The following is a 21,488-nucleotide window of genomic DNA, read 5'->3' as shown; positions in this document are numbered from 1 at the left end:
TTTTTTCCATAAGGATATTAAATATATTCAGCACTATTTGTTAAAGACTATTTTTCCTTCTTCAAACTACTTTGGCACCCATATTAGCTATCTATCACTGTTTAACAGGTTATTCCAAAGTTTAGCAACTTAGAAGCTTTTTTTTTTCCTTTGGCTGCTTGGCTTGTAGGATCTTAGTTCCCTGGCCAGGGATCAAACCTGTGCCCCTGCAGCACTGGAAGCTCAGAGTCCTAACACTGGACCACTAGGGAATTCCCTTTTTCAATTTTTTTTTCTCCTTCTTTTGGTCTGCAGCAGCTTTAAACAGCAATATTTATTACCTCATAGTTTCTGTAGTTAAGGAACTTGGGCATATTTTATATGGGTTTCTCATGAGGTTGCAGTCAAGCTGTTGGCCAAGGCTTTGGTCTCATCCAAAGGCTTGATTTGCAGGGAGGGGAGTCCGCTTCCAAGCTCACTCATGTGGTTCTTGGCAGACCTTTGTCCTTTGGCACATGGGCCTTTCCACAGGGCTGCTTTACAACAAGGCTACTAGTTCTTTACCAATAGCGAGCCATCCAAGAAAGAAAGAGTGCCCCCACAATGTAAGTCATAGCATTTTTTAAGCCTTACCCCAGAAGTAACTTCCCTGGTGGCTCAGTTGATAAAGAATCTGCCTGCAGTATAGGAGAGCCAGGTTTGATCCCTGGGTTGGGAAGATCCCCTGGAGAAGGAAATGGTAAACCACTCCAGTATTCTTGCCTGGAAAATCCCATGGACAGAGGAGCCTAGCAGGCTACACTCCATGGGATCACAAGAGTTGGACACAATTTAGGGACTAAACTACATCCTATCATTTCTATCAGTCTAGGTACAAACAGAAGAGAGTACATAATGGTGTGAATACCAGGAGGTAGGAATCAATGTGGGCCATTGTAGAGACTGCCTACTATAACATCTTTTTCAGAAATCAATTTTTTGCTTATGTTTGGGTCTATATCTAGGCTCTATTCTGTTACATTGACCTACTTATTTGTCCATATGCTAATGCCATGTTGCCTTGATTTCTGTAAATCTATAGTAATTCTTGAGGTCAGGTAGCGTAAGTCCTTCAATTTTATCTTTTTCAAAATTGTTTTGACTATTCTAACTCTTTTGTATTTTTATATAAATTTTAGAATGAGCTCTTCAGTTTCTGTTAAAAACCTGTTTGTGTTTTAATTGGAATTACGTTAACTCTGTAGGTCAATTTGTGAATAATTAATATTTTAATAATATTCCAATCTATTAACATATGGTAATAACATTTGTATCTGACAAAGTACAAACATCTGGACTATGTAAAGAACACTTATAATTCAAAAATAACAAGACATCAACCCAATATTTTTTAAATGGACAACAGACTTAAACTGACACTTAACAAAGAACATCTACTGGGGGACTTCCCTGGTGGTTGAGTGGTTAAGAATCCACCTGCCAATGCAGGGGACACAGGTTCAATCCCTGCTCCAGGTACTAACATCCCACGTGCCACAGGTCAGCTAAGCCCATACACTACAACTACAATCCCACACTCTAGAGTCTGCGCATTGCTACTGCTGAACCCACATACCCTAGAGCTGTGCTCCACAAGAGAACCCACTGCAGTGAGAAGCCCATGCTCTGCAACTAGAGTAGCCCTCCCTCACCGCAACTAGAGAAAGCTCATGCACTGCAACAAAGACCCAGCACAGCTATAGTACATGAATAAAAGAGCATCTACTGGGACTTCCCTAGTGGTCCAGTGGTTAAGACAGTGCTCCCAATGCAGAGGGCTTGAGTTTGATCCTGGGTCAGAGAACTAGATCGCACATTCCACAAGCAAGACCCAGTGCACCCAAATAAATACAATTTTTTTAAAAGAACATCCTACAAAATGGTAATAAGCATATTAAAAATAAAATTACATAATAATTATTAGAGAAATACAAATTAAAACTACAATGAGATAATACTTCATGCCTTCCAGAATATTTAAAATTTGAAACACTGACAATAACAACTGTTGGCTAGATATGAGATGACTAGAATTCCTGTACATTGCTACTGGAAGTGTAAAATGGTACAGTCCTTTGGAAGTTGTTTAACAATTTCTTATAAATTATAACATATACCTATCCCATGACCCAGAAATTCAAATTTCTAGGTATTTACTCAAGAGAAATGAAAGCATATAGCTACAAAAACTGCTGTGTAAGAATTTTTATAACAGGTTTATTCATAATCATAAAAAACTAGAAACAACCCAAATGTCCATCAACAAAAAGTGAATAAACATATTGATTATCATTGGACTATTACTCAACAATAAAAAGGAGACTTCCCTGGTGGTACAGTAGATAAGAATCTGTGCAGGGTAAACAGATACAATCCCTGGTCCAGGAAGATTCCACATGCTTTGAGGCAACTGAGCCTGTGTGCCCATGGGCTGGCTTATGATTGCTTTGACTTACACAATATATCAGAAGTGATACTGTACCAGTTTAGAGTCTAGTCTTTAAAAGGACTGACAGCTTTTACTTCCTCCTTTTGGAACCCATGATGTGAGGAAGCCCAAACAGCCATGTGGAAGATAAACAAGATCCATAACTGGCAGTCCTAGCTGAGATCCCAGCCAAGAGCCAATCCCAACTTGCCAGGCATGTGAGCAAGTCATCTTGGAAGTGGATTCTCTGCTTTCAGTCAAGCTATCTCAGCTGATGCCACAGAGAACAAAGACAAAATGATTCTACTAAACCCTGACCAATTGCAATGTCATGAGCAAATAAATGGTTTTTTTTGTTTTAAGTCACTAGGTTTGGGGTGGTTTCACATATCAATAAATAACCAAAGGTGGTAATAAAAATCATATCAGTCGTTGCCTTGGGGAAAAGAGGATCAATTGCAAAGGGCACAAGAGGAGTTTCTTGGGTGGGTGAAAAAAAAAGGTTCTATATCTTAACAAATGGGACATAATTCAACTTAAAATCTTTTGCACAGCAAAGGGAACCATCAACAGAATGAAAAGGCACTACAGAATGAGTGAAAAATATTTCAAGTGATATGCCCCACAAGTGGCAATATTCAAGGTATATAAACAGCTCATACAATTCAATGTAAAAAAAAAAAAAATCCTATCAAAACTGGTCAGAAGAGGAAATTTCCTGGTGGTCCAGTAGTTAAGACTGTGCTTCCACTGCAGGGGGCCCAGGTTCGATCCTTTGTCAGGGAACTAAGATCCCACAAGCTGTGTGGAGAAGCAAAAAAAAAAAAAAAAAAAAGCAGAAGATCTGAATAGACATTTTTCCAAAGAAGACCTGCAGATGGCTAACAGGCATATGAAAAGATACTCAACATTGCTAATCATCAGAGAAATGCAAAGCAAAACCACAATGAGATATCACCTCACACTGTCAGAATGACTCTCATCAAAAAGTCTACAAATAATTAATGTTGGAGAGGATATGGAGAAAAAGGAATCCTTGTACACTGTTGGTATGAATGTATATTAGGGCAGCCACTCTGGAAAATAGTATAGAAATTCCTTTAAAAACTAGAAGTAAACCTTATGATCCAGCAATTCCACACCTAGAAAAAACAGAAACACTAATTCAAAAAGACACCTGCCCGTGTTGGGCAACAAGAGAAGCCACTGCAATGTGAAGCCGATGCAACACAATGAAGAGTAGACCCTGCTCGCCGCAACTAGAAAAAAGCCCACATGCAGCAATGAAGATTCAGCGCAGCCAAAATAAATAATAAATACAAAATTAAAAAATTTTTTAAGATATGAGCACCCCAAAGTTCATAGAAGCATTATTTACAATAGCCAAGATATGGAAGCAACTCAAGTGTCCATCAACAGATGAATGGATAAAGAAGATGTGATATGAATGGATAAAGAAGATATATAATGGAATATTGCTGCTGCTGCTGCTGCTAAGTCGCTTCAGTCGTGTCCGACTCTGTGCGACCCCATAGACAGCAGCCCACCAGGCTCCCCCGCCCCTGGGATTCTCCAGGCAAGAACACTGGAGTGGGTTGCCATTTCCTTCTCCAAATGGAATATTACCCAGCCATAAAAAGAATGAAATTCTGCCATTTACAACTTGTATGGACCTAGAGAGCATTAAATTTAGTCAAGTCGGGGAAAGAAATACTGTATATCACTCATCTATGAAATTTTAAAAATAAATGAATGTATACAGCAAGACAGAAACACATTCACAGGTACAGAGAACAAACTGATGCTTACCAGTAGGAAGAGGGAAGAGGAGAGGGGCAAAATAAGGGAATGGGATTAAGAGATACAAACTATTGTCTATAAAATAGATAAGCAATACGATATGTCTGCTGTAGAGCACAGGGAATTACAGCCGTTATCTTGCAATAACTTTTAATGGAGTATTATCTGTAAAAATACTGAATCACTATGCTATATACCTGAAACTAATACTGTAAATCAACTATATATAAATAAATAACATTATTGGATGATTTTTTTCAAAGAAGTGTTTTATGTCTTGATTTGGGCAGTAGTTACAAGGATGTATACTTTTATCAAAACTTAGAACCATAGACTTAAAATCTATATATTAGAATGTAAGTAAATTATGCCTAATGAACTTCAGTTCACTTCAGTCGCTCAGTCGTGTCCGACTCTTTGCGACCCCATGAATTGCAGCACGCCGGGCCTCCCTGTCCATCACCATCTCCCGGAGTTCACTCAGATTCACGTCCATCGAGCCCATGATGCCATCCAGCCATCTCATCCTCTGTCGTCCCCTCCTCCTCCTGCCCCCAATCCCTCCCAGCATCAAAGTCTTTTCCAATGAGTCAGCTCTTCGCATGAGGTGGCCAAAATACTGGAGTTTCAGCTTTAGCATCATTCCTTCCCAAGAAATCCCAGGGCTGATCTCCTTCAGAATGGACTGGTTGGATCTCCTTGCAGTCCAAGGGACTCTCAAGAGTGTTCTCCAACACCACACTTCAAAAGCATCAATTCTTCAGTGCTCAGCCTTCTTCACAGTCCAACTCTCACATCCATACATGACTACTGGAAAAACCATAGCCTTGACTAGATGGACCTTAGTTGGCAAAGTAATGTCTCTGCTTTTGAATATGCTATCTAGGTTGGTCATAACCTTTCTTCCAAGGAGTAAGCGTCTTTTAATTTCATGCCTGCAGTCACCATCTACAGTGCTTTTGGAGCCAAAAAAAATAAAGTCTGACACTTGTTTCCAGTGTTTCCCCATCTATTTGCCATGAAGTGATGAGACCAGATGCCATGATCTTCACTTTCTGAATGTTGAGCTTTAAGCCAACTTTTTCACTCTCCACTTTCACTTTCATCAAGAGGCTTTTTAGTTCCTCTTCACTTTCTGCCATAAGGGTGGTGTCATCTGCATATCTGAGGTTATTGATATTTCTCCCAGCAATCTTGATTCCAGCTTGTGTTTCTTCCAGTCCAGCGTTTCTCATGATGTACTCTGCATAGAAGTTAAATAAGCAGGGTGACAATATACAGCCTTGACGTACTCCTTTTCCTATTTGGAACCAGTGTGTTGTTCCATGTCCAGTTCTAACTGTTGCTTCCTGACCTGCATACAGATTTCTCAATGAAGTTAATTTTAAAAAAACTTTGAGGAATTTCCTGGCGGTCTACTTCTGCTTTATTGACTATGCCAAAGCCTTTGACTGTGTGGATCACAACAAACTGTGAAAAATTCTTAAAGAGATGGGAATGCCAGACCACCTGACCTGCCTCCTGAGAAATCTGTATGCAGGTCAAGAAGCAACAGTTAGAACTGGACATGGAACAACAGACTGGTTCCAAATCAGGAAAGGAGTACGTCAAGGCTGTATTTTGATACCCTGGTTATTTAACTTATATGCAGAGTACATCATGCGAAGTATCAGGCTGGATGAAGCACAAGCTGGAATCAAGATTGCCGGGAGAAATATCAAAAACCTCAGATATGCAGATAACACCACCCTTACGGCAGAAAGTGAAGAACTGAAGAGCCTCTTGATGAAAGTGAAAGTGGAGAGTGAAAAAGTTGGCTTAAAGCTCAACATTCAGAAAACTAAGATCATGACATCTGGTCCCATCACTTCATGGCAAATAGATGAGGAAACAATGGAAATAGTGACAGACTTTATTTTGGGGGGCTCCAAAATCTCTGCAGATGGTGACTGCAGCCATAAAATTAAAAGATACTTGCTTCTAGGAAGAAAAGTTATGACCAACCTAGACAGCATATTAAAAAGCAGAGACATTACATTGCTGACAAAGGTCCATCTTGTCAAAGCTATGGTCTTTCCAGTAGTCATGTATGGATGTGAGAGTTGGACTATAAAGAAAGCTGAGCACCAAAGAATTGATGCTTTTGAACTGTGGTATGATGGCTCAGACGGTAAAGTGTCTGCCTGCAATGTAGGAGACCTGGGTTCGACCCCCGGGTCGGGAAGATCCCCTGGAGAAGAAAATGGCAACCCACTCCAGTACTCTTGCGTGGAAAATCCCATGGACAGAGGAGCCTGGTAGGTTACAGTCCATGGGGTTGCAAAGAGTCGGACACGACTGAGTGACTTCACTTCTTGTCTGTTTTATACATAGATGTGTGTATATGTCAATCTTAATCTCCCAATTCATCCCACTCCCCCTTCCCACCTCTGGTATCCATACATGTTTTCTATGTCTGTGCCTTTCTATGTGTTGGAGAAGACTCTTGAGAGTCCCTTGGACTGCAAGGAGATCTAACCAGTCTATCCTAAAAGAAATCAGTCCTGAATATTCATTGGAAGGACTGACGTTGAAGCTGAAACTCTAATCCTTTGGCCACTTGATGGGAAGAACTGACCCATTGGAAAAGACCCTGATGCTGGGAAAGATCGAAGGTGGGAGAAGAAGGGGACAACAGAGGATGAGACGGTTGGATGGCATCACCGACTCAATGGACATGAGTTTGAGCAAGCTCCAGGAGTTGGTGATGGACAGGGAAGGCTGGTGTGCTGCAGTCCATGGGGTCGCAAAGTGCTGGACATGGCTAAGTGACTGAACTGAACTGAAATAGTGGTTTGGAGGTCAGGACTGTATGCTTTCACTGTTAAGGGCGCAGGTTCAATCCGTGGTCAGAGAACTAAGATCCTGCAAGCCTTTCAGGGTATGGCCAAATTAAACAAACAAACAAACAACAAACTTTGAAGCCTCTCTATTAACTAGACAATAAATTCTTGGCTTTTGTGAGATTTCTCACAAAGGAGCCCCAGGCTGAATTCCCAGGATATTCCCTCCTACCCTTTACAGTAAAGCTAAACAAAATGATTTGCAGTTCTACATGGGCCCAGGCCTGTTAAAGTTGTTCTGTCTTCCTGGCATATCACTCTTTCTGATTACAGGCTGCTGAAGTCCCAGTCATCTTGTGACGCCCACCCACCTTTACCCCCCGCTGTAATGCTACAGTCTTAGTCACCACCTCCTCTTGCTCACAGAATACTTTGTGAATAGTCTTATTATAAAACTTACCACATTCTATTGTAAGTTTTTGTTTACATAAATGTTTCCTTCACCAGACCCTGGCTTCCTTTAGGAAAGAGACAACTTCTGATTCATCTTTGTGTCACCATAATCTAAGCACCAAGCAGGTAACAGATATTCAAAACTGGTGATTGGATTGTGGTACATTAGCCAGGTTCTCCTTTTGCTTCTCTTATTACTTTACTGCTTTTCTCCAGCTCTCTGTAGTATAGGATTGTCTCCATCCAATGCCACCCTCCACTCTCTACTTTGACCTCTCTCTCTTTCGCCCCTTTGGCAGTCTCTAAGACTCACCCAACATCATGGCCACAACCCTTTCCTTTATTGCAGATAGCTCCAGAAGTTATTCATTATCAGGCAATGTTTTCTGAGCAGTAAGGACACTCAGAGAAGGCAATGGCAACCCACTCCAGTACTCTTGCCTGGAAAGTCCCATGGACAGAGGAGCCTGGTAGGCTGCAGTCCATGGGGTCGCTGAGAGTCGGACACGACTGAAGCGACTTAGCAGCAGCAGCAGCAGCAAGGACACTACTGAAGGCTGGCATGCAAGGACTTGCAAAGGAATCCACTCAACTTGAGGATCTGAAGAGGACTGGATGTTGAAGATGAGAGGGAAGGGAATCAAAGTTCTTCAAGAAACTGAACCTGTGTGCTTGAGAGAATGAGGAAGTATCATCAAATGGGGAAGTATGAAGGAGGAATTGATGTGAGGAGAAAAATATGCATTTTTGTCTTAGTTGGGTATCATACTATTACATTCAAGTGAATCTGGTGTTAATGGAAATGTACAATTTTGTGCATTTATAAATGACTCCACACAGAGAGAATAAAACTGCAATTTATAATAAATTCTGCAAAAGAGGTACATATTCCTGTGAAAGCACGTAGGAGGAATTGACCAGTTCAAGGACACTGGCACTTGATCACTGAGGAAAAACAGAAGCTGACTAGGGGATAAAGTAGAGGAGAGGTTCTCGGCAAAAGGACCAGCATGCACAAAAACCCACAACACAGAGACAGAAAGCAGATTAGTGGTTGCCAGGGACTGAGGGAGACAAGGGAGAAAGAGAGGGCCTGTTAACGGGTATAGGGTTCCTTTTTGAGGTGATCAAAGTGTTCTGGAATGAAATAGTGGTAACTGTTACACAAGTTCATAAATATACTAAGGCCTACTGAGTCACATACTTTAAGAGCACAAAATTTTGTGGTATGTGAATTATATCTCAATCTTCAAAATAGAAAAAAATTATAATAACAATGAGGGTTTAAAAAAAAGATGAAGATGAATGCAAATTAAACAACATCAATAACAAAAGTCCTATGTCAGAAAGGCCCCAGCACCTTCAAGAACTCAAAAGAAAGCCAGAGTGGCCAAACCAGAGAATGAGAGCAAGCATGATGCAGGCATGAGGCTAAAGAGGTGAGTGCAAAGAATGAGGCAGGTGCCAGACTTAAAGGAATGATGGTAGGCACGAGACCGGCAAGAGATCAAAGGTAAGAGTAGAGACAGCAAGAGGCTGCACAGTGAACCCCCTCCATGTCCACCACCCAAGAGGAGAGAGACAAACATGGAACCTGTAAGGGCATTTACTGAACAAAGAAGACACAGGGAAGCAGAAGCAGCACAACAGACCTGCACTCAGAGGAGAGCGCAAGAGAGGAGAGGATTTCAGAGTAGATGACAGCCAGCAATACTGACCATTGCAAAGTGGCTAAAGGGGACAGAAATCAAGAAAAGCCCTTTGAATTTGGAGATGGGCAACCACAGACATAGCCATGTGGGAGTGGGGGGTGGCAGAGAGAGCCAGATGGCGGAGGAATAACGAGAAAGTGAGTCACAAAGACATGGAGGCACAGAGTATTTGGCAGTGAAAGGAGGAGGAAAATGGGACAGTAACTCCAAGACATGGGGGTCATACAGAGGCCTCTTTCCAAACAGGAGAGACCTGAGTGTGTTTGAGAATGAGAAACAGGAGCCAGGAAAAAGGAATCAATTTAAACTATGAAGGAGAAAAAAATTTATTCAACAAAGTTCCCTTGAGGAAATGGGAGGGGATGGAATCAAGACACAGGTGGAGAGCACAGACTTACAAAATAAGACATTTTTTGCTCTGAGGGAGGCAGTGGTAGAGAGTGACAGAGTCTTTTTTCAGGTAAAGAGGAGTTTGGATGATGGAATTCATGCCATTGGCCTCTGTGTTCTCAGAAACATTAAGAGCTAATATTTACCAAGCATTCACCATGGTATAGGCCTAAACAATTATTATATATTTATTTAATCCTCACAACCACCTCATAAGATAGGTACTGTGGTTATCCCCATTTTACAGTGAAGGAAGCAAAATCACTGAGAAGGGAAATAACTTCAGTAAGATCCCACGGGGAATAAATGGACAGAGCTTATATTTCTACCTGGGAGGTAGTAGGGGAGTGAGGTGATTTGCCAAGATTAAAAGAAGATGTGGTGCTAAAGTAAGGAAAAAGAGAAACTGGGGACTTGAAGAACATGAGAACCGCTTAGAAGAGTCAAAGTGAAAAGCATGCCACTGAGGGTGTGATTCAAGTCAGACCTCTTCCAAAGCGGCAGTCATCTTTCCCCCGTGGAGAGAACCTGTCCACGTGAAGACTCCACAATGGACATGGATTAATTCTTCACTCAGTTTTAGGTGACTCAGCCCCTCCTTTCAAGCTCCTGGGTTCTGGGTCTGCCCATTGAACAGGATTCTCCCAGTAAAGCTGAAGATGGCAGAGAATTATTCTGTCAGAGATGGGGTCCAAAGCCACCCACCCACCTGAACAGCTTTATTGAACCATATTACGTGCATATTTTATACTGGCATTAAATCCGCATCTGAGTAGCCCCTGTGTTTTAAGGAAGATTTTCTAAATTAAAGCAAGTTAGAGAGCACAGAATTTCTTGCTGAGATCGTTCCTGTTGTCCCTATCACAGGTAGCAAACCTGCTTTTTCAAAATCACATTTGAACTTGCTAAAAACTTTTTATGTGTTCCATAATTATTTACATCTCCAAGGAAACAGAAGAATTTACAAGAAGCCAAACTGTCTCTATTCTCTTCCTCAAATGTCAGTGGTATGTTGGCAAAGATTCTTTGAGGAGTGAGAACAGAAAATCAGCAACACTAAAAAGCCAAAAACCTACTCATATAGAGACATCAATCAAAAAATGTCACAACCCAAATTTTATCTCACAGAAAGTTGCAAATTGGATTTAGAATAGTTTTCAGGCAAATTTGCATCATTGGTTGTTATTTCTTTCAGCAACATGTATTAGTATATTTTCATATCAAAACATTGTGAAGAACACCCAACTTCCTAATTATAATTCTCTTAAAGTATCAGCATTCACACAATTCAATATTCCAGCTCTGGTGCACAAGTAGGGCTGGATTGATGAAATTTCATGACTCAAAAGGATAAATACTGGCACAAATGCATGATAAGCAAGCCAGCCTGGATATTCAGCTAGACAACCAATTGAGAATCAAACTCAGATACAAAGATGTAGCGATGCATTGTTCCGGAGATGTGAACAAGGAGCAAACACAGCACAGAATGGAACTGGGTTTAAGAATGTGTCATGTGAATCCGCCTACGGACAACTCTGGGAACTGTTCCTGAAATGGGAGGAGGCTGTCATCACCTCTCCCTCGGTAGCACCATGTGCCACAGAAATGATTTTTGTCTTGGAAGTGCATTTTGATTTCTGTCTCCCTTCTCTCATTTCCCTTCTCCCCACTCTGGGAAACAAACTTGATGCTCACTGTGCCCAGTCACTAAGCCGACTCTTTGCGACCCCAAGGACTGTAGTCTGCCAGGCTCCCCTGTTCGTGGGATTCTCCAGGCAAGAATACTGGAGTGGGTTGCCACTTCCTACTCCTGGGTATCTTCCCAACCCAAAGATCAAACCCAGCTCTTCTGCATCCCCTGCATTGGCAGGCAGATTCTTTACCGCTGAGCCAGCAGGGAAGCCCTAACCTCTCTCTGCATTTGCTGTCGAAGGAAGGAAGTTGGGGGTAGTTTTACAATCCCTCGAGAAGCAAGGTTGCCCCTGCCATCACCCAGGCAGGCGTGCTCTTTGCTTCCTCCTGGTGGATGTGGAGGGAAGACTGATTTCCTTAGAGTGAGGTGTACAGAGGGCTAATTTGTGGGCAATGGAGAGACTCCCCTGTGGAGGTCAGCTCAGAATGGCTGACAGGTAAGCTTTGACCTGCTTCTTCATTCTTTGTGGGCGGACAAGAGAAGTGATGCATGGCAACATCTAGTCCTTTCCTGGAAGAGAAGGCTGCAGGTTTTTCTAACTGCACTGTGTGAAGGCTTGGGAAAGATCAGCCGCACCTGTGCTACAGCAGACTTGTGTTTAGAATATCAAAGCTGTGGCATTAACAGGTAACCTCCCTCACCCAGCCACAGTCCCTGGGGCTCCTCACACACAAGTAGTCTCTTATAATAGAAGAAGCTTGTCTTTGAATTACCCTTTCTAATCAGAGCTAGATGCCAGGCATCCACACAAACAAGTAAATCGCAGATTGAAGACAACTTGTGATCATGCCACCTGACCTTAAGCTATCTGCAAGTCTTTTCTGAAGGTTTTATAAGTTCTGAAATCATACCAAGATCCTGCCTCTCCTAGCAGAACAAGAAGATACCTATGGATTCTAAAATCTCTCTTTCCCACATTCCTTTTGCTCCGAGGACAAGCTAAAACCCTCCTCTTGAGTTTTGTGTCCTATTTCATTCCCTCTTAGTCACTACTTAGGTGCTATGTCTCTACCAGAAATCAGCTTTCATTTTCTCTTAGTCACTTTTCCTGTTCCCCTCTCTTATTGGTTTAGGGTTATCTCACCATAATCACATAGAATGCCTTCCTTGCTACTCCATTATTTATTCACATAGCATTTTCAAATTTATTCCTCATGCACGCGCATGCACACACACACACACACACAGTATTTACGTAGGGTCCAGGTGTCCTGGTCCCAAACAGAGTTATTCTAAATGGATATGCGGAGACCACATCCATAGCTCCTAGGGAACTTAATCCTGGAATACTTGTTTAACTGAATCAAGAGAGAGCAAAGCTCTGAGTTGTGAACACTGGAGGTAGATCACTGTCCATAGAGCAGAAAACAAAACCCACTGAAAGGACACACTTCATGTCAACCCTGGTGATCCAGCGGTTGTTTTCCAAATCCTTATTAACATTACCTGCTGGCCTAAGGTACAGGGAAATTCTGAAATTGAATTAACAGCATCCTTTCTGACAGTCATACTGAGGAGTGGAAAGCCTATGGGTTGGGGAAAGCAATTTCTTTTTTCAGGCTGCAGTATGCAGCATGCAGGAAGTTCCCCGACAAGGGATTGAACCCGTGCCCCCTGCACTGGGAGGGCAGAGTCTTCACCACTGGATGGCCAGAGAAGTCCAAGAAAAGCAATACCAGCCTGGAATACAGCCGTCACAGGTAACATCTGTGCTGACATTTGCAGCATTCACAGCCCTTGATAGATGGGAGCCGATCTCAACAGTGTTCTAGAGAAAAGGCCGGAAAGTTTTCTCGTCTCCATTTTCATAAGTGCAGAAGTTCCAAGAGGTTTAGTGATTTATCCAGGGTTAAGCAGGACAAACGAGAAAACGAAGCAGAATATGAAGAAGGAACATCCAAGAAAGAAACAGAGAGCGAACTGCCTTCAAAGAGCTTCTGGCATCTCAACCCTTATGTCGTAGGGGACCCTCTGCCAGTTTGAGGGCAAGGGAGTGCAGCAAAGTCACTCAACTCTGCTAGTCTCGCCACCCATGACTTCCCAGACCAGGTTGCAGGGGAAGCCTGGGACATCACCCCACAGCTCTTCCCAGGGATGGGGACTGTGGAAACACTGGGCTTTATCTTGAATTAAAACTGCAAGCTTCCTTCCTTACTTTCTTATGCATATTTAATGAGTCACTAAAAAATGTTAACCAGGAACTCAGGTTAATATTATCATGAACAGAACCCTGCCTTTCTGCTTTTCCCTCCCACCCTCACATCCCAATTTTCTCTGCTCCTGCTGCTACTGCTGTTGCTATTTGCCTTTTTCGCCTTCCTCAGCATCACTCATTTCCTCTCCCTTTTTTGCATGAGTCTTTCTCTCCCCACTCCTCCTCCTCGCTGTTTTCCTCCTGCGCTCCTGGAGCAACCAAACAGCTCCACTGTAAGGACTATGTGAAATACAAGGAACAGGCTGCAGTTGACTGACCTGGTGAGTGGAAGACATCACAGGAAACCACGCCGATACCCTAGTCAGCCTGCGCTGCTCTGGAGTTTCCCTGCTGTCCTGTTGGCAGCAACTCCAGGGAGTCCAGATGGTCCTAGAAAAAATATCTGTCCCAATGATAAAAGAGCAGAATTGATTTTAAGCTCCTAGAAATGCTGAATTATTCTTTATGGACTCTGGAATCAGGTTGCTTTCTGGGACCCCTGGCTGCTAAGTCACTTCAGTTGTGTCCAACTCTGTGCGACCCCATAGACTCCATAGACGGCAGCCCACCAGGCTCCCCCATCCCTTGGTTCTCCAGGCATGAACACTGGAGTGGGTTGCCATTTCCTTCTCCAATGTGTGAAAGTGAAAAGTGAAAGTGAAGGCGCTCAGCCGTGTCCAACTCTTCGTGACCCCATGCACCACAGACTACCTGGCTCCTCCATCCTTGTGATTTTCCAGGCAAGAGTACTGGAGTGGGGTGCCATTGCCTAATAGCTGGAGTGTGACCTAAACCTACAAGAAGTCCCATGAGGTTTCACCCAAGGGTCCTGGGGACAGTCAGGAGCTGCCTGGGATGGGGCTAGTGGGAGGAACATCAGCCTGGGCCTGAAGACTGAGAGACTCATAAGCCACCCCTTGCAGTGGGGAAGGGGACAGCCCAGAAGCTTCCTGTGAAAGATGTGAGTCTCAGGAGATGCTTCTCTACCCCCAGGGCCTCAGGAAGGGTCAGGACCAGGCTGAACACACCATCTGCACATGTGTGCCCCTGCATGGTGCTCAAATGTTGTCCTCAGTCCAGCACAACAGATGTGAACACACATGCACACATCCCCTCCTTGTACAGAAAGATGTTCCTTCTGGTGCTGGGAGCCAATTATAATCTGCTTTAACATTTGTTTTAAAATCATATTATAAAAGGTATGTAGCATGATGGAGTCCATTTTCCCCTTCCTTACCCCAATCTGAGTGGATGTTTGCAACTAAGAAAAGGGGTTACAGGAGCGAATGGGTTAGCCCTGAGTCGCCAGCCTTAGGGTTGGAGCAAAGGAACTGCCAGAGTGGCTGAGAGGAAGAAAATCTGAAAGATAAACAGGGAGAAGAGTTTCTGACCCAACTGATAATGAGAGTAGAAGTATCTGGAATCCCTAAAGGCAAATTACACAGACAGGGCATTGGGCCAAATGGCAACCCTCCTGATAGCAGGACTTTCTAGAGAAAACAAAGGTACAGACTGGTTTAGAACAATCGAGTGGAGAAATCCGATTTCTTCATGAAATTACTCTAGGACTTTGGCCGGAGAAGTTGGTGGAGACACCACAAACCCAAAACCACAGAGCTAAGAAGAAACTCAAAGATCACCTGCTAGCTGTGGGACATATATACAATGGAGTATTACTCAGTCATAAAAAGGAATGAATTTGAGTCAGTTCTAGTGAGGTGGGTGAACCTAGAACCTGTTATACAAAATGAAGTAAGTCAGAAAGAGAAAAATATCGTATGTTAGCACATATATATGGAATCTAGAAAAACGGTACTGATGAACCTATTTGCAGGGCAGCAATAAAGATGCAGACATAGAAAACAGACTTGTGACACAGTAGGGGAAGGAGAGGGAGGGACAAACTGAGACAGTAACATTGAAGACATATACATATTGCCAAGTGTAAAATTAGATAGCGAGTGGGAATTTTTTGCATGACTCGGGGAGGCTCAACCCTGTGCACTGTGACAACCTAGAAGGGTGGAAGGAGGTTCAAGAGATAGGGGACATGTGTATATCCATGGCCGATTCATGTTGATATATGGCAGAAATCAACACAATACTGTAAAGCGATTATCCTCCAATTAAAAATAACATAAAAAAAAAGATTATCTGGGAACTTACTTGGTGGTCCAGTGGCTAAGACTCCACGCTCCCAATGCAGGGGGCCCAGGTTCAACCCCTAGTTGGTTAGAACTAGATCCCATATGCCTCAACTAAGACCCAGTGCAGCAAAATAAATTTTAAAAAGATCACTTGGAGGTTTGGGGGTCTTTTGGTTTCTAACAAGACTAGGATCTACTAGGATAGAGGGGCTACAGACAGAATACTTCAATCCAGAGAGGGAGCAGGGACCAGGAAAGGAACTCCTGATCCTGGCAACTCCAGCAATAGAACCTGGTCTTCCCAGGATTGGAGGTGACAGAAAAGAAAACAGAAGGGAAGACACTTGGTCTTCCTGGGGCTTCTGAATACTCTGGGAAAGCTCTGTCCATGGAAAAAAGGTCAACAGCTTGGACATAGTCACAGGATAAGAGAACAAACTCTAACTGGGAATAAGATCTCTTTTAATTCAGAAGCACCCCTTTTGTGTATCCCCCATGTGGATACTTCTCCCTTCTCTCATGTGGCATTTGCTTTAAGGCCGTGCTTCTCAAAGAGGGTGGAGAAAACCATAGCAGATTCCCCAGGGATAGGTAAGAAAGTAAGGTGCTGTGGGCGTTTACAGTTTGTAGAGTTTCCTAGCTGACTGACACGTTCCTCCCTCTGCCTCTCCGAGAACCACTGCTTTAAGAAGTCACCGGGAAGAAGGGCGCAGCTGGGAGTCTGGCCTGAGGGAGTGAGAGCTGCTGCAGCCAGAGAAAAACAGTCAAAACTGCTTGAATATCCACATCCACAATTCAGTTTCTGCACCTATCAATAGTTTTAATTCATCATGGATAATCTGTCAGCAGAAGGAATTCAGCTGAGGGCTAATCAGGTTACTGATGAGTCTGCGGAAAGTACAAGGAGAATCCTGGGTTTAGCCATTGAAGCTCAGGATGCAGGAATCAAGACTGTCCCTACACTGGTTGAGCAAGAGGAACAACTGAAACACACAGAAGGAGGCATGGACCAGATAAAGACGTGAGAGAAGCAGAGAAGACTTTAACAGAATTCAGTAAGGACTGAGGCCTTTGTTTATGTCCATGTAATAGGACAAAGAACATTGAGTCTGGTAAAGTCTGTAAGGCAACATGGGGAGATGCTGGAGACAGCTCTCCTAGCAATGTAATAGTATCTAAGCAGCCAGGCTGAGTGACAAACGGTCAGCTGCATCAAGTGACCACAGGAGCAGCCAACGAGTGAATACGTTAAATATATAACAAATCATGCCAGGGAAGATGAAACGGAAGAGAACATGACTCAAGTGGGCAGTATCCTAGAAAACCTAAAAACATGGCCCTGGACATAGGCAATGGGATTGAAGCTCACAACTGACAAATAGAACAGATCACAGAAAAGGCTAACACCAATAAAGATCATTATTGATAATGCCAATGCCAGGGCAAAGAAACTCACTGACAGTTAAAGCTACTGCTGTACTTCTTTATCATTTATTTACTTCCCTAGCTCCTCCTTCAAAGTCGTTACCTTTCCAGAGCTTGAAATTTTGTTATGTGGGAAAATATCTAGGAATAACAGCCCCTTATTTTATTTAATTTTTTTGGCTATGCTGCTCAGCATGTGGGATCTTAGTTCCTCTACCTGGGATGAAACTCACAGCCTCTGCAGTGAAGGGACAGAGTCTTAACCGCTGGACGGCCAGGCAAGTCCCCCTACTTTTTTAATTCTCTCTTTTTCCCTTGAGGGTAGACTGCTGCTTCTCAGTCTATACTCTAAGGTTGATTTTTCATGTATCATTTATAGTGTCATTTTTCATCCTCTCTGTTTACTTTAGCAGGTTCTTCTGCTTCCAAGATTTGGAAGCATTGCCAAATGCAGCTATATGAAAGGAAGCTGGGGGCAGTGGGGGCAAGCGCAGGATGGGAGGCACAGTAAAACTTGCAGACCCTACCTAAAGTCAAGTGTGGTATAACCACAGTGATCTGCTGCTGCTGCTGCTGCTAAGTCACTTCAGTCATGTCCGACTCTGTGTGACCCCATAGATGGCAGCCCACCAAGCTCCTCTGTCCCCGGGATTCTCCAGGCAAGAATACTGGAGTGGGTTGCCATTTCCTTCTCCAACCACAGTGATCTAGTTGAGTTTAATTTTAACTTAAGTTACAGTTATTGCCAATTTAGAACAATGCTTGGTTTTGGAGTCTGTATACACAAAGTTTTTGTCATACATCACCATTTTGCAAACTTGGCACCAAAAAAGAGGGAATGTATTTTCTTAAAGTGAGCTTAATTTCTGAACTCTTGGTGATTCATCTGGGTACACAGATTTGGTGATCTCACTTCATATTGCACATATAGGAACACTTTTTGTTTTTATATTATTAATAGTATCATGGTCCTATTACAGGCCTATTAACTTCATAAATTTGTCTTTGAAGAAAAATATGTAAATATGTATGTAGTATAACATGAGAATTCTCTTTACAGCAGGCTTAAAATTTTTTGGAAATGTTTAACAAATTATATCATGTGAATTCAGATTTATCTTAATGCCAAGAATTTTGTTTAGACAGGAAAAAAGAAACTTGTTTTGGTCTCAGGTAGAAAACAGATTGAGTTTATGTCACTTTAAATTTTTTTAAAAAACTAGAATTTACTCTGTTTAACTAAACATGATTTAGAGGACCTTCCCTGGTGGCTCAGTGGTAAAGAATCCACCTGCCAATGCAGGAGACACAGGTTCGATCCCTGATCCAGGAAGATCCCACACATTCCACAGCTTAACTGAGACCATGTGCCGCAACCACTGAGCCTGTGCTCTAGAGCTTGTAAACTGCAAATACTGAGCCGGCGTCCTGCAACTACTCAAGTCTGTACATGCTAGAACCAGTGCTCTGCAACAAGAAAAAGTTAATCACACAGTCATATCCAACTCTTTGTAATCCAGTGAACTGTAGCTTGCCTGGCTCCTCTGTCCATGGAATTCTCCAGGCAAGAGTACTGGAGTGGGTTGCCATTTCCTTCTCCAGGGAATGTTCCCGATCCAGGGATTGAACCCAGGTCTCCTGCACTGCAGGCAGATTCTTGACCAACTGAGCCACTAGGTAAGCCAGCAACAAGAGAAGTCATTGTAGTGAGAAGTTTAGTGGTGTCTGACTCTTTGCAACCCCTTGGACTGTAGCCCACCAGGCTCTTCTGTCCATGGGGATTCTCCAGGCAAGAATACTGGAGTGGGTTGCCATGCCCTTCTCCACAGGATCTTCCCAACTCAGGGATTGAAGCCATCAGCATTGCAGGTCTTTACCATCTAAGCCACCAGGAAAGCCCAAGAAAACTGGAGTGGGTAGCCTATCCCTTCTCCAGGGGAACTTCCCAACCCAGGAATTGAACCTATCTGCATGGCAGGCAGATTCTTTACCATCTAAGCCACCAGGGAAGCTCAAGAAAACTGGAATGGGTAGCCTATCCCTTCTCCGGGGGAACTTCCTAATCCAGGAATCGAACCGGGGTCTTCTGCATTGCAGGTGATTTCTTTACTGGCTGAGGTACCAGGGAAGCCCATGAGAAGCTCACCCACCACAACTATAGAGTAACCCCCCAACTCGCCACAACTAGAGAAAATCCCACATAGCAATGAAGTCCAAGCACAGCCATAAATAAATAATCTTTTTAAAAAATACATTAAATGATTTAGAAAATTATGCTTTTGGTTTACTTATTGATGATTGCACTATCATTCTCTTTTGTACTCAACTTCCAGAATCACATTTATTTAGATCCTGAACAGTATTATAGGAATCTTACTGGTATTTGTCACCTTTATTTAAAGACTAGTTTCTGCACACCTCAAAGTTATTAATGTTGATTGGTTTGACCAATAACCACTGCTTAACCCTTACAATTAAATTTTGTAGCTAACTATTGGAATTGTTTTTTCAATGCTCTTCTCTGACTGCTATGGAGGTGGGGGATGGGAAGCAATAATTTTGTCAACTCTTATTTAACAAACTGAATAAAACAAAGGTCCATAAATCAAAAAGCACTGCAACAAAGAACTGACTTTAATACCTTTCCCATTTTTATTGGAAATACAGGACATATCCCTTAAAAAAAAAAAAGGCACCTGGTGGGAAAAGAAAGAAGGGTTGCTGATTTGTGGGGGTCAGCCTGCCTTCTGCTGGCCCATCTAGAGTGGTAGCAGAGGGAGTATGGTTTACATCACTACCATATCAATAGTGCATCCAGTGTGGAATGATCCCAAACTTGTTGTCATAATCCCTTCGGGCTGCTATAAGAGAATATCATAAACTGGGTGGCATATACACAACAAAAATTTATTTCTCACAGTTCCAGAGGCTGGAAGACCAAGATCGAGGCGCCAGCAGATTTGGTGTCTGGGGAGGGGTCACTTCCTGGTTCATACACAGCTGCCTTCTTACTGTGTCCTCAAATGGAGGAAGGACCAAGGGGACTCTCTAGAGTCTCCTTTATAAGGGCACTAATCTCATTCACAAGGGTTCCACCCTCATGACCAAATCACTTCCCAAAGGACCCACTTTCCAATATTTCAACATATAAATTTCAGGAAGATACAAACATTCAGTTTATAGTGCTCATCAATCAACCTCAAAATTGCTTTAGTACCAATCCAGGAATTTCACGTCAAGATACAGGAATTTTACAGGGAGATAACATGGTCCAAACTAAATCTTCTCTCTCTCAAAACTAGAAGGATTATTAAATGAAAAAGGTAGTAGATTTGTCTTTGATTTATTAATTCAGCTAATCAACAAGCATTTATTCAAGACTTTACATGTTCTTTATTTCTGTTGGAACAAATTACAGCAAGTTTAGTGCTTTTAGACAACACATTTTTGTTATCTTATGCTTCTGGAGGTCAGTTCAAAGTAGGTCTCACTGGGCTAAAATCAAGGCTTTAGCAGGGCCCTTTTCCCAGGGACTCCAGGAGGGAATCCCGTTCCTGTTTTTCCAGTTTCTAGAGGCTGCCCACATTCCTTGGTTCATGTCCCCATTCATTTTCAATGCCATGTCCAGCGATGAACAAGGAGTCCTTCTCACATCTCTGATTTTCCCCATTCTGCCTCCCTAATCCCCTCCTAAAGGAGTCCAGCACATTGAGCATCAGGATAATATTCCCATCCCCAGGTCAGCTGATTAACAACCTTAATCCTATCTGTAACCTTTAGGTTCCCCTTTGCCTTTCAACCTAACACATTCACAGGTTCTTGGGGTTAAGAAGTAGACATTTTTGCAGAATCATTACTCTGCCTACCACAGAGGTTATCGAAGTCTGAGTGATATTCAAGAGGCTGCTCCAGAGAGCAGAAGTAAGACCAGAGAGCGGTAGTCAAAAGTGCTCAGTTTGTTACTGTAAACTATACCTCTACAAAGCTTCTAAAAAGTTAATTGCTTGATATTCAAGGCCCTCCATAATCTAAAAGTTACAGCTATCACTTTATGAGAGTTTAATCACAACTTTATATATATTACCACCAATTATCCTTACAACAACTTTGTGAGGCTGGGGACACTATTCCCTTTCTAAAGCTCAGAGAGATTGAGTGAATTGCCCAGGCTTCTGTGTCTAGTTGGCAACAAAGCCAAGACTGGAGCTGAGTCTGTGTGAAATCTGTGGCCTGTAAGCTAAGCTCCAGGCTCTTCTTCCAGCACATCCTCCTCACTCCACCGAGGCAGCATGTCCTCCAGTTCCAAGGATGAGGTCACCAAACCAACAGGTACACCCCCGTTACAGCACTCCTAAAGGATCCATTTCAAAGCCACTTCCTCTGAGAAGCCTTCTTTGCACCCC

The 21,488-nt window shown here is 42.8% G+C and overlaps 1 pseudogene; it reads left to right on the top strand.

Annotated features, from left to right (window-relative positions):
* The first annotated feature begins 16,490 nt into the window (after positions 1–16,490).
* Positions 16,491–17,126, top strand: LOC128054584 (synaptosomal-associated protein 23-like; annotated as a pseudogene).
* The last annotated feature ends 4,362 nt before the right edge of the window (positions 17,127–21,488 follow it).

The sequence above is a fragment of the Budorcas taxicolor genome, chromosome 10 (genome assembly GCF_023091745.1).
Source record: "Budorcas taxicolor isolate Tak-1 chromosome 10, Takin1.1, whole genome shotgun sequence".
NCBI classification, from domain to species: domain Eukaryota; kingdom Metazoa; phylum Chordata; class Mammalia; order Artiodactyla; family Bovidae; genus Budorcas; species Budorcas taxicolor.
The sequence above is the reverse complement of the archived record's forward strand: the minus strand, read 5'-3'. Positions and strand labels throughout refer to the sequence as shown.